The sequence below is a fragment of the Narcine bancroftii genome, chromosome 10, assembly GCF_036971445.1.
Source record: "Narcine bancroftii isolate sNarBan1 chromosome 10, sNarBan1.hap1, whole genome shotgun sequence".
NCBI lineage: Eukaryota > Metazoa > Chordata > Chondrichthyes > Torpediniformes > Narcinidae > Narcine > Narcine bancroftii.
Window position 1 is genome coordinate 44160867 of NC_091478.1, and position 13191 is coordinate 44174057.

The window sequence follows — 13191 nt, forward strand, 5'->3', positions numbered from 1 at the left end:
GAATGTAAATATACTTGATGAACATGATTCTTGTACTGTGAATTATTGGGACAGTCTGTGTTTGGAAAAATTATAAATAAAATATTTTTTAAAAAATCGATTGTTAAGTCCCTAGTAACATAACATAACATAACAATTACAGCACGGAAACAGGCCATTAGGCCCTTCTAGTCCGCACCGAACCAAACACCCCTTTCTAATCCCACCTCCCTGCACAATGCCCATAACCCTCCATCTTCTTCTCATCCATATACCTGTCCAGTGTGCTAGATTATATTTTATATTGTACATAGAATGTTTTAAAGGAGATAAATTGTGACAGGATTTTTTTGTGTAGGTCACATACAAACACTTCAAAACAGATCTCATTTAAAATGCAATAGCTTGGCTCAAGCCAGACAATCTAGGCTCCGAGTGCCTTTGAAGAAACTTTGAAGAATGCCTATAAGGCAACAAGTAGGTGTTAATTGGTCATGCTGTGGAGTAATGGATTATTTTTTGGAATGCAACAGATGAATGATCAGAAGATTAGGTCCGAAGCCATAGTCTGTCTGATTAAAGTTGGCTGTTCTAAGAGGGTTGTGTGGTTTTCTCTGAGTGCAAGAGAAAGAGAGAATTCAGTTCCACAGTTCAGCAGTAGCAGCTGGGACTGGAACAGGACAAGCTGGCAAGATTGTGGAAAAACCCTATTTTGAAGATGGGTTGTGAGTTCTTAGTTCAGTCTGGTCAAAGCCCTTGTGGTCAAGAGGAGATGGCTGGCTGTATAATGTTTCACTTGAAATGAGGGAAACAGAAAGGAACTCCATGGTGACCTAAAAGAAAGGGTTATCATCTGGAAAATCCTGATGGGGCAAGTTTCTTCAGCAAGACACTGAAGTGGCTGATCTGAAGGAATCAGTTGTGGGTGTCCAACGAGCAACAAATCTCTCTCTGAAAACCGACAAGAACCTTCCTGATTGATGACCATTTACCTTTCCAGCAGAAAAGCCTGGTGAAATTCATAAATGTTAAATTCTGTGCACAGTAAAAAAAAATGCCAGATACCAGTGAACTTGGAGGAGTGAAAGGTGAGATTGGACTGTGAATTAAAAAAATGTTTCTGAACTTATACACATATTAGATACACGTGCACTTAGAATTGGAAGGGGGCTAAGTTAAATCAATAGTGATATGTTAAAGTGTGATTCTGTTTTCATGTTTAAAGATAATTAAGATAATTAAAAGAAACTTTTGTTTAAGTAACTATTTACCTTGGTGAATTTCTATTGCTGTTGGGTTTTGGGGTCCTCTGGGCCCAATACACTGGGGCTGGATGTGATATAACCCAGGTTGCTGTTGGAAGAGAGAGAGAGAGATAACTGGAGATGTAGTGATGATCTTTGAATCCTCTTTGCCCATAGGGGAGGTACCAGGGGATTGGAGAATGGCAAATGTAGTCCCTTTGTTTAAAAAAGGTAATAAGGAGAATCCTGGGAATTATAGATTGCTAAGCCTTATGTCAGCGGTGTGCAAACTATTGGAGAGGATTCTTAAGGATAGGATTTATGAGCATTTGGAGAAGTCCAGTCTACTCAAGGATAGTCAGCATGGCTTTGTGAAGGGAAGGTCATGCCTCACGAGTCTAATTAAATTTTTTGAGAAGGTAGATATGGTCTACATGGATTTTAGCAAAACATTTGACAGGGCCCCCCATGAGAGACTCAACCAGAAAGTCATGAGGCAGGGGATAAATGGAACTTCGGCTGTGTGGATAAAAAAATTGGCTTGTAGGAATGAAGCAGAGAGTAATAGTGGAAGGAAAGTTTTCTGCCTGAGGTCGATAATTAGTGGAGTATCACAAGGATATGTTTTGGGACTTCTACTCTGTGATTTTTATAAATGACCTGGATGAAGAGGCAAATGGATGGGTCAGTAGTTTGCAGATTACCTGAAGGTTGGAGGAGTTGTAGATGGAGCCGAAGGTTTAGAAGATTACAAGAGGATATAGACAGGATGCAGAGTTTGGCAGAAAAGTAGCGGATAGAATTCAATCCAGATAACTGTGAAGTGATGCATTTTGGAAGGAGAAACCAGAAGGCTGAATACAGGGTTACTGGTCAGTAACTTAAGAGTGTGAATGAACAGTGGGACCTTGGGGTTCAAATCCATATATCCCTCAAGGTCGTCACACATGTTGATAGGGTAGCTAAGAAAGCCTTTATGGGATGCTAGGCTTCATTAATGGGGGATTGAGTTCAGGATAGAGAGGTCATGTTGCAACTCTACAAATCTCTGGTAAGACCACACTTAGAGTATTGTGTTCCATTCTGGTCACCTCATTATTGAAAGGATGTGGAAGCTATGGAGAGGGTGCAGAAGAGATTTACCAGGATGTTGCCTGGACCAGAAAATGTCTTATGAGGCAGGGTAGCAGAACTGGGACTTTTCTCTTTGGATCGTAGAAGGATGAAAGGAGACTTGATAGAGGTCTACAAGATTCTGAGAGGCACATGGATGGCAGAAAAATAGAGGGTGATGAGGTAGGGTGGGTTTAGTACTTTTTTTAAAGGAATATTTGGGTTGGCACAACATCAAGGGCTGAAGGGCCTGTACTGTGCTGTAGTGTTCTATGTTTTAATTCATGTTATGTGTTGAATCTTAATTATTAACTAGGTGAAAGTAATTCTGCTGGCAAATTATTCACTGTAAGTCATTACTACAAATATTGTACATTAACAATTAATTAAATACAGGGGCTGTAGGATTATAACTAGGAATGTGTAATTAATGGATTTAATCAATGTTAATTGTTAATTTTCTTCATGATTAAACAGAATTATAAAAATGTGCTCAATATTTACAATGACCGCAAGAGAAAGAATTAATAATAAATAACCTGGCATTGATAATTGTGATTTATACAGTGATTTGATATTAATAAATAACAGCATTCATTATGGAAGGTTAACTCAGTTTGTTATCAATAATTAAAGTATATTAAATCAAAGTTTAACTAATAGTTTATGGATTTATAATGACTAATTACAAATTATTAACAGTAATTTTCAACTGAGAATGAATAATAATCATGATCTCCAATCAATAATGACATTGAGTTTATTGTCATACACATTATACAATGCACATTTGCACTGAAATTCTTACTTCCTGCAGCTGAGCAGAGACTAAATGATAAAAAAACCCAATTCATGTGCAATGAATTGAATTAAAATTACAACGATAATAATGGTTGAGAGTAATCATTAAATGCATGTTGCATTGAGAACAGCAGCATGGCTGCATTATTGTAGCATGGCTTTTCTCCTCTAGTCGTAGACATCGTACATTAGAGACGTGCGCCAAAATTCTTGCTCGCTGCATCTGAGCAGGAGCTTTGAATCAGCAACTTCAATAGAATACTTAATAGAATTAAAAAAGACGATAAATACAAAAATACAGATGGATAATTAACATTGCACAATGACAAAGGCCCATCCTTTGTATTCATTATTTATTTTTTAAATAATATATTCAATTAAAGTTTTTTTTTCCCATGGAACACCTGTTTGCCTGTAGCGAGCAAGAATTTTGGTGCATATGTTTGTTGCATATAACAATAATCTTATCATATTATTATTAGAATGTATCATATTCTATGATTTTTGTAAAGAGGGCAACTATTGTGTCAATGCCAATAATAATTCATGCTGAAGTGCTACGTGGAGACTATTTAGTGTAATATTACATTTTCTGAACGATTACACGACAATAAAAGAATTTGAATTTAACGCCATGCATTTAAAAAGGGAATATTAACAGTGCAATTAAATCTGGTTTGACAAATAATGAGCACGTCAGTATAATTAATACAGGATGGACATAATGATTAATTATCTGTAATCAACAAAGAGTGGAGAATAATAATTAATAGTATAAATGTTGCATAATTTGGATATCACTTAATTAATTGTGGCCTTTGAATGCAAATTATAATGCTGTGTTCTTCGTGGAGTAACTGTGAATTACTGATTAAACATGGTATGGATAAATAATTAATAAAGTGTACAATTAACTTTTGGGTTAGACAAAAAGAAATACACGACAAATTCTGGACGGGGAAATAATGCTTAATTCTGATGTGCTATTCATTCTAATAATAAATCCTGAACAGTCCATGCAAAATGATCAGCAGCACCTTATTAAAAGAAGCTAATAATCAATAAAGGAAAATAAACATATTATTGGCTTGTTGTGTAATTAATACAAAATGTATGCCCTAATAATTCAAACTATGTTATCAACAGATTGATGAGGGATTCACCATTATTCAGCGTGCAATTTAAAGAGAGATTGGGTATGAATACACAATTTACTATGTAACATGGCGATGGGACAAATGATTATCTGTGTGCAATCAATAGGGAGACTGAGGATTAATACACGCGATATGGAATTGTTTAACACAGTGATTCAACATTGTGTAGTCATTTAAGGAATGGGGAATGATAATTATCTTGGTTTATAAACCATGCATGATGAAGTTTTAATGACTTAAAGAGTTATTGATATAGGTAGAGGATTAATTGAGTTTGCCTTTGACAGATGAATAATAATAAACGAGCTGTAATTAATGAGGGGTTTGATAATTAACTTCTTTGGCACTAAAGTAAGGAATTAGGCTTCAACAATTAATGCAAGGATCACAGAGTAATAATATCAGGAACAAATTGTACAAAGTTTCCATACAACATTGACAATCATAATTAAAGGTGTGTGTAATTTATAAATACTCAAATTAATACAGGTATCAGGGAATAACCATTAACCCAGTCCATAAATAGCAGAGATCTGCGAGCAATAAATAACATCTTGAAGTGCATATAGGGACAGAACTTATCGATATCTATCTCAGTCTCTGTGAGAAAAATAACAAAATTTGTAATTAATATACAATTATAAACAATAGTAATGAATAGAGTGAGAATCCATTGGGCCAATGAGAATTAAAAGCTCATTCATATATGGATTGAGCCTTAATTATTAACTAGGTGAAATTAATTCAGCTGGCTAATTATTAACTGTGAATCATTGCTAGCGAGATTGTACATTAACAATTAATTAAATACAGGGCTGTAGGATTATAACTGGGAATTATGGATTTAATCAATGATAATTGTTATTTTTTTGCATGATTAATTTAAACAGAATGATAAAAATACGCTCAATATTTAGTTAATATAGTGATCTCAAGAGAAATAATTAACAGGGTGCATTAATAATACATAACTGGTCATTAATAATTATGATTTATACAGTGACCTGATATTAATAATTAACAGCATTCATTATAGAAGGAGGTTAACTCAGTTTGTTAACAATAATGAAAATATATTAAATCAAAGTTTAACAAATACAGTTTATGGATTTATCATGACTAATTTTAACACTAATTCAAGGATTCAGCTTCAATTATTAATGGTAATTTTAGACTGGGGATTAATAATAATCATGATCTCCAATCAATAATGACATTGAGTTTATTGTCATATACATTATACAATGCACATTTGCACTGAAATTCGTACATGCTGCAGCTGAGCAGAAACAATGCGACAAAAAAAAACACAAATAGAATCTATCAAATTAAATTAAAATTCAAGAGATAACACAGAGACTAAGTAATAATTAAATGCATGTTACATTGCGAACAGCAGCATGGCTGCATTATTGTAACATGGCTTTTCTCCTCTTTTATTGATAATGAGTTAGTCGTAGACATCGTACATTGTAGACGTGCGCCTAAATTCTTGCTCGCTGCATCTGACCAGGAGCTTTGAATCAACAACTTCAATAGAATACTTTTAATAGAATTTAAAAAGGCAATAAATACAAAAGTACAGTTGGATAATAAATGTTGCACAAATGGCAAATATATTTATCAGCTTCTCCTCTTTTGTATTTATTATCAATTTTTAATTTAAATATAAAATAGAAGGTTTTTTTTTCCATCCAAGTACCTGTTTGGCTGCAGCAAGTAATAATTTTGGTGCATTTGTACATTGTATGTGACAATAAACTTGTTATTATATTATCATTATCATGTTTCAAATTCTATGATTAGACATTAATAATGATCTTAGAGTCCAACTATTATGTTTATGCCAATAATAATTAGGGCTGAAATGCTGTGTGGGACCTATTTAGTGTAATATTACATTTTCTGTATTATTACATGGCAATAAAAGAATCTTGAATTTAACAATTTAACAAAGGGAATATCAACAGTGCAATTAAATCTGGTTTGACAAATAATGAGCACGTCAGTATAATTAATACAGGATGGGCATAATAATTAATAAATTGTAATCAACAAAGAGTGGAGAATAATAATTAATAGTATAATTTGGATATTAATTACTTAATTAATTGTGGGTTTTGTCTGCAAATTATAATGCTGTGTTCTTCATGGAGTAACAGTGAATTACTGATTAAACGTGGTATGGATAAATTATTAATAAAGTGTATAATTAACTTTTGGGTTAGACGTTAAAAAAATGCAACAAATTCTGGATGGGGAAATAATATTTAATTCTGTTGTGCTATTCATTTTAATAATTAAACCTGATCAGACGTGCAAAATGATCAGAGGCACATTATTAGTAGAGGAATGTTTAATTAATAAAAAGAAACACATTATTAGCCCATTGTATAATTAATGCAGTAATAATTCGAAGTATGGTGAGTCCTCATTACTCAGCATGCATTCTAAACAATAAATTGCTCATTAATAACCAATCTCAATGTAACGTGGTGATGGGACCAATGATTAACTGTGTGTAATCCATATGGAAACGGATGAATAATACATGGGATATGCATTAGAAAAGAGTGATTGGGAAGTGCTAATTAATCTCTTATACATACAGAATAATTACCAGTAATTAATTACTGCATTGTGTACTTATTTAAGAAATGGGCAATGACAATTTTCTTGATTTATAAACCATACCTGATGAAGTTTTAATGACTCAAGGAATTATTGATATACGTAGTGTCTTTTTGACAGATTAATAATAATAAATGGCATCTAATTAATAAGGGGATTGATAATTAACTTCTTTGGCACAGGTAATGAATTAGGCTGCAACAATTAAAGCAAGGTTCATAGAGTAATAATAGCAGGATCAAACCATACAAAGGTCTGAACTTACAGAAATCTGACTTTATGCAAATCCCCTCATACATGTTTAATGCATTTTTCAAGCCAGTAATAATAATGTTTTATTGCATTCATAAATGACTGGATGGAGTATTTATTCCACTAGTTTATAGGTGGCATTAGGGTGATTACTCAATGGAATGAAATAATTATAATAAGTGCATGTCACGCAATATCTTCATAGCTACAGAGAATGAACATGTCAGCTTAACGATGACCTCTATAAGGATGAGACCACTAATTAACTTGGCGTGCAATCAGTTATTGATTGGGGCAATAATAATCTTACTGGTTTTAAATGTTTTCATGATTGAGGATTACTACTTTACTGATCATGTGTTTGAAATAGATGCGACTGATAAATAATAGCTGAACAGGAACTGGGCATTAAGAATTGATTAATAAATGAACATCTTGAGGTCAATGCAATATGTACCGAGATAGGGAAATGAAATTAATAACTAATTCAATTCAAATGATTACAGGGAGGAGGCCTCAGTAATTAATGGTGTTTAATTAATTCTGAATTAGGAAGCAATAATTCCCTGAATGTGTAACTCGCAGAGCGTCAAGGATGTAATTATATGTGTGTAACCGAAAAAGTGAGTGGGTATTGGTAATGAACACTAACTAAGACTGGATGATCATTATTAACTACATGTGTGATTATGGAGTGGGGAAGCACAATGAGTGGTGATTAATAATTGACACGGTGCATAATTTGGAGAGGTCCAATAGAATAATAATAAATTTAATAGATAGGTAATAATTAGGTAAAATAAACTGTGCAATTCGTACAAATAGTGAATAATAATGAACTTTATAATGACAACATGGAATTGGCATAAGCAATTAACACTCATTGTCCAAGTAAATGAGTTAGGAGAGGGCCACATTAAATGAGGGTGGGAGCGGCAGCACCAGTAAATGGGGAATCAGGGAAGGTTCCCATTAAATGGGGAATAATGGATATGAGGGTTCAGCTCCATACATCCTTGAAAGTGGCCACTCAGATAAATAGGGTGGTAAGGAAGGCATACAGTATTCCTGTTTTCATCAGAAGGGACGTGGAGTATAAAAGTGAGAGAGTCATGTTGTAATCCTGAGGCTGCACTTGGAATCCTGACATTCCCATTCCAGAGAGGATGTGGAGGCTTTGTCAATGGGAATTAGATTGACGACTTGGTCAATGTGGACGAGTTGGGCCGAAGGAACTACTTCTGTTGTTGGACTCTATCTACGGTTCCTTATTCTGAGACTGAGAAGCCTGGTTATGGATACCCCAGCTGGGGGAAACCATCCCTGCAACTATCCTATCCCGCTGTACGAGAATTCTGTTTCAACGCAGTCAACTCTCAATTTTCTGAACACCACAGTTTATGGGCTCATGCGATCAAATGTCTTGCCAGTTGGAGCCTTCTTCATTCTGTTCTGTAGGTTTAAAGTCATCCAAAACTATGTTCCCTGTGTCCTAATCAATACCATTGCACTCCTGTAGATTCATTGAGCGTGGACAGTTGCTCTTCAACCAGCAGGTCTTGCTGACCAGAAAGCACCCAGTGATATTCTCCCCATTCATATGTCAAATTTAACTGGATTCGTCTTACTTTGAGGAGTTTACAATGGGCAATTAATCTAATTTACCTTTGGGAGGAGGCTGAAGGGAAATGTAATCAAAATGTATACTGTTATTTCTCTTCAATCTGAGGCGCCTGCAAGCTCACACCAAGACACAAGAGAAACTTGTCCGTGAACTACTCTTTGCAGATGATGCCGCTTTAGTTGCCCATTCAGAGCCAGCTCTTCAGCGCTTGACGTCCTGCTTTGCGGAAACTGCCAAAATGTTTGGCCTGGAAGTCAGCCTGAAGAAAACTGAGGTCCTCCATCAGCCAGCTCCCCACCATGACTACCAGCCCCCCCACATCTCCATCGGGCACACAAAACTCAAAACGGTCAACCAGTTTACCTATCTCGGCTGCACCATTTCATCAGATGCAAGGATCGACAATGAGATAGACAACAGACTCGCCAAGGCAAATAGCGCCTTTGGAAGACTACACAAAAGAGTCTGGAAAAACAACCAACTGAAAAACCTCACAAAGATAAGCGTATACAGAGCCGTTGTCATACCCACACTCCTGTTCGGCTCCGAATCATGGGTCCTCTACCGGCACCACCTACGGCTCCTAGAATGCTTCCACCAGCGTTGTCTCCGCTCCATCCTCAACATCCATTGGAGCGCTCACACCCCTAACGTCGAGGTACTCGAGATGGCAGAGGTCGACAGCATCGAGTCCACGCTGCTGAAGATCCAGCTGCGCTGGATGGGTCACGTCTCCAGAATGGAGGACCATCGCCTTCCCAAGATCGTGTTATATGGCGAGCTCTCCACTGGCCACCGTGACAGAGGTGCACCAAAGAAAAGGTACAAGGACTGCCTAAAGAAATCTCTTGGTGCCTGCCACATTGACCACCGCCAGTGGGCTGATAACGCCTCAAACCGTGCATCTTGGCGCCTCACAGTTTGGCGGGCAGCAGCCTCCTTTGAAGAAGACCGCAGAGCCCACCTCACTGACAAAAGGCAAAGGAGGAAAAACCCAACACCCAACCCCAACCAACCAATTTTCCCTTGCAACCGCTGCAATCGTGTCTGCCTGTCCCGCATCGGACTGGTCAGCCACAAACGAGCCTGCAGCTGACGTGGACTTTTTTACCCCCTCCATAAATCTTCGTCCGCGAAGCCAAGCCAAAGAAAGAGATTCTTCTGAAATTGCTGTTGGGTTTCATTGCAACCATCTAACAGTTAGATGGTTGCAATGAACCCCAACAGCAATTTCAGAAGAATCTTTCATCATCAGTGAACTGCCACTGGTTGTCTTGCCTCCCACATCCTCCTCTAATCCAAAACGTTGTGGAGGCCCTATCCATGATAATTCTGCATTAAACCACTTTCCAGCTCTTTTTCTGTGGTTTTGCAGTATTCCAACTAAGTATCCAGGTCGTGTTCCAATGTGGTGAGGCCATTTGCCTTATCTCTCCTTCTGCGGGTGGGGAGGGAAAAAAAGAATTCTTGAATTTTTCTGCCAGTAGTTTTGTGTATCTGCCCCTCGGTTATTGGTCCCTCTGATATGTTAGAATCTAACAGAAGGAGAGATGAGGCAAATGGCCTCACCACATTGGAACACGACCTGGATATTCAGTTGGAATACTGCAAAACCACAGAAAAAGAGCTGGAAAGTGGTTTAATGCAGAATTATCATGCATAGGGCCTCCACAACGTTTTGGATTAGAGGAGGATGTGGGAGGCAAGACAACCAGTGGCAGTTCACTGATGATGAAAGATTCTTCTGAAATTGCTGTTGGGTTTCATTGCAACCATCTCATATTGATCACCTCTTCTTGTGCTCCTTCCCAGAAGAGAAAACGTTCTCTCTGTATCTACTCTACTAGATCCTTGATCATTTTAAAGACCTCTGATGTTAGCTCACCATTCAGCTTTATTTTCTCGAGGGAAAAGAGACCTGTTCATCCTTTTCTGATATGTAAATCACTCTGGTGTTAATGAGTAAATCTCCTCTGCAGTCTATTCAGTACCTTTAAGCGGTAAAACACAGGATTCCGTTGATACCGCGGTTAAATGAAAAAAACACACAAATGCTGGAGAAACTCAGCAGGTCAAACAGTGCCGTTATGTAGCAAAGGCAAAGATACATCACCAATGTTTCAGGCTTGAGTTTGCAACATAAAGGCACTGTTTGACCTGCTGAGTTTCTCCAGCATTTGTGCGGGTTTTTTTTCAGTACCTTTAAGCCTTTTGTAATGTGCCGACGGGAACAGTTGGCAATTCTCAAGTGTTGTCTGACCAAAGTTCAAAACAGATTTATCACAATTTCCCAACTTTTCATTTTCTATTACTCTGGAAATAAATCTCAATGCTTGGTTTACTTGTTTAATTGGTCCTTCAGTTTATTATGGTGTCATACTGATCTGGGATTAATAATTAACCAAGTAATTAATTTTGTTTTAGATAATAATAGTTAAACCAGGACAGGAATAATAATCAAAAGTGTGACTAAGACAGGAAGTGGGTATTAATTAATCAAGCAATTAAATATGGATTAATAATCAACACATTTTCCAAGCGGTGTTGGGACTGAGGGAAAATAGTTAACATTATGTTATTAAATACATAGACTGGGGATTAATAATTAATGCAGAGTATATTTTAACGTATCACTGAGATTGCGGATTGTGTAATTATACCATTAGGGAATAACAAATTAGGGTGAGCAATAAAGGATTGAGTAATAATTTCTGCTCGTGCATAGTTATTTTACCAGTGTGGATTTATCATTCACAGTGTAATAAGTTACAATGGCTGGAGATTCATAAATAACATCATGGAATCTATTTTGAGACAGGGAAATATTATTTACGCTAGCAGGTAAACCATTCAGAAGTAGGGATTAATAATTTGTTGGGCAATTAATATAGGAATTCTAGTTATCATAGTGTAAAATTATTTCTGAACTGAGGATTAATAATTAAGACTTTGCAATTAATCTTCAGGCTATTAATAATTAATGCTTTGTAATTAACACAGGGATTGAAGTAATAATTAACCATATGGATTCAATATAGGGGCTGTGAAATAATAATGATCATGTTGTGGAATTAATGTCGGACAGAGATTAATGAATGATCTGTGTGTAATTATTTCGATAGTGGGAATTATTATTAGACCACAAGGCTAGCAAATAATCTCATGGTGTTATTAAGGCAGGAATCTGGAATTGGCTATTAGCGTGGCTTGAGTAAGGAAGATCAGTGGTTAATATTTTATAGTTTGGACTTGGACCTAATAACTCACTATCACAGAATAAGAAGAAACTTGATGGGAAATTGATACTGGGGTTTGGAAACAGTAATTAACTGGGTGTTTAATGAATACTGGCAAGGTGCACTCGACCCAATACCCAGACACTCCACTTGCCTGGATTTAAAAGGATCCAGGTGTGGTCAGTCAAATATCCTCTGCATTTTCCAAAGCTCCCTCTCTGTACCTCAGAGGAGACACCGAGATGAATTATCCTCTGAACAGAGAGGAAGCTTTGAGCTTCTCAAGGCCCAGGTCATACAGTCAGTGTCAGAGAGCAGAGGAAAGCCCCTTCAGAACAACTAGTCTATGCCAACCTAGTTGGCATTCTGCATGGATGCTATTTGCCTGTAGTCGGTCCACATCCACCAAAACAATCCCTATCCATATCTGTCCAAATGCCTTTTGAAGGGCGGCACAGTTGTCATCGCGGTTAGCGCAATGCCTTTACTGTACCAGCTACTGGGATTGGGGTTCAAATCCTATGATGTCTGTAATGAGTTTGTACGTTCTCCTCACATCTGCGTGGGTTTCCCCCGTGGGCTCTGGTTTCCTCCCACCCTTCAAAATATATTGAGGTGTATGTTAATTGGATGTAAATTGGGCGACATGGATTTGTGGGCCGAAAGGGCCTGTCACTGTGTGGTTTGCCTAAATTGTTTTTAAAAGTTAAATTTTTTTCAAATATTTAATGAAAAGAATGTTGTGACTGCACCCGCTTCTCCAATTTTTGAGAGCCACACTATCTGTCCTGATGGTCTTTAACAGCAGAGGGCTCGCTGCTGCCAAAGACCTTGGAACAGCCTTAAATACGTCTAAAAAATGTAAATGTCAAAAAGATTTTCAAAATTATTTTAATCATTTGCATGATAAAGAAATCAAATAATTACTACATTATTACAAAACTGCTTGTGGTGCCTTTAATTTAAAATAACTCCAAACTGTACCTTCATCCTTCAAAGTGGCCACACAAGTAGTTAGGGTTATAAAGAAAGCCTAAGGTATCTTGGCTTAATTGGCTAGGCGTTGAGTATTAAATAAGGAAGTCATGTTGCTCTGATAGGCTGCACTTGGAGTATTGAATGAAATCCTGGTTGCCTCATTACAGAAAGGATGT

At 36.8% G+C, this 13191-nt stretch overlaps 1 protein-coding gene across 16 annotated transcripts in view; it reads right to left on the reverse strand.

Annotated features, from left to right (window-relative positions):
- The window catches only part of LOC138744504 (catenin alpha-3-like), a 1801283-nt gene that overhangs the window by 1031496 nt on the left and 756596 nt on the right, over positions 1-13191 (reverse strand). The gene's annotated exons all lie outside the window — the stretch shown is intronic.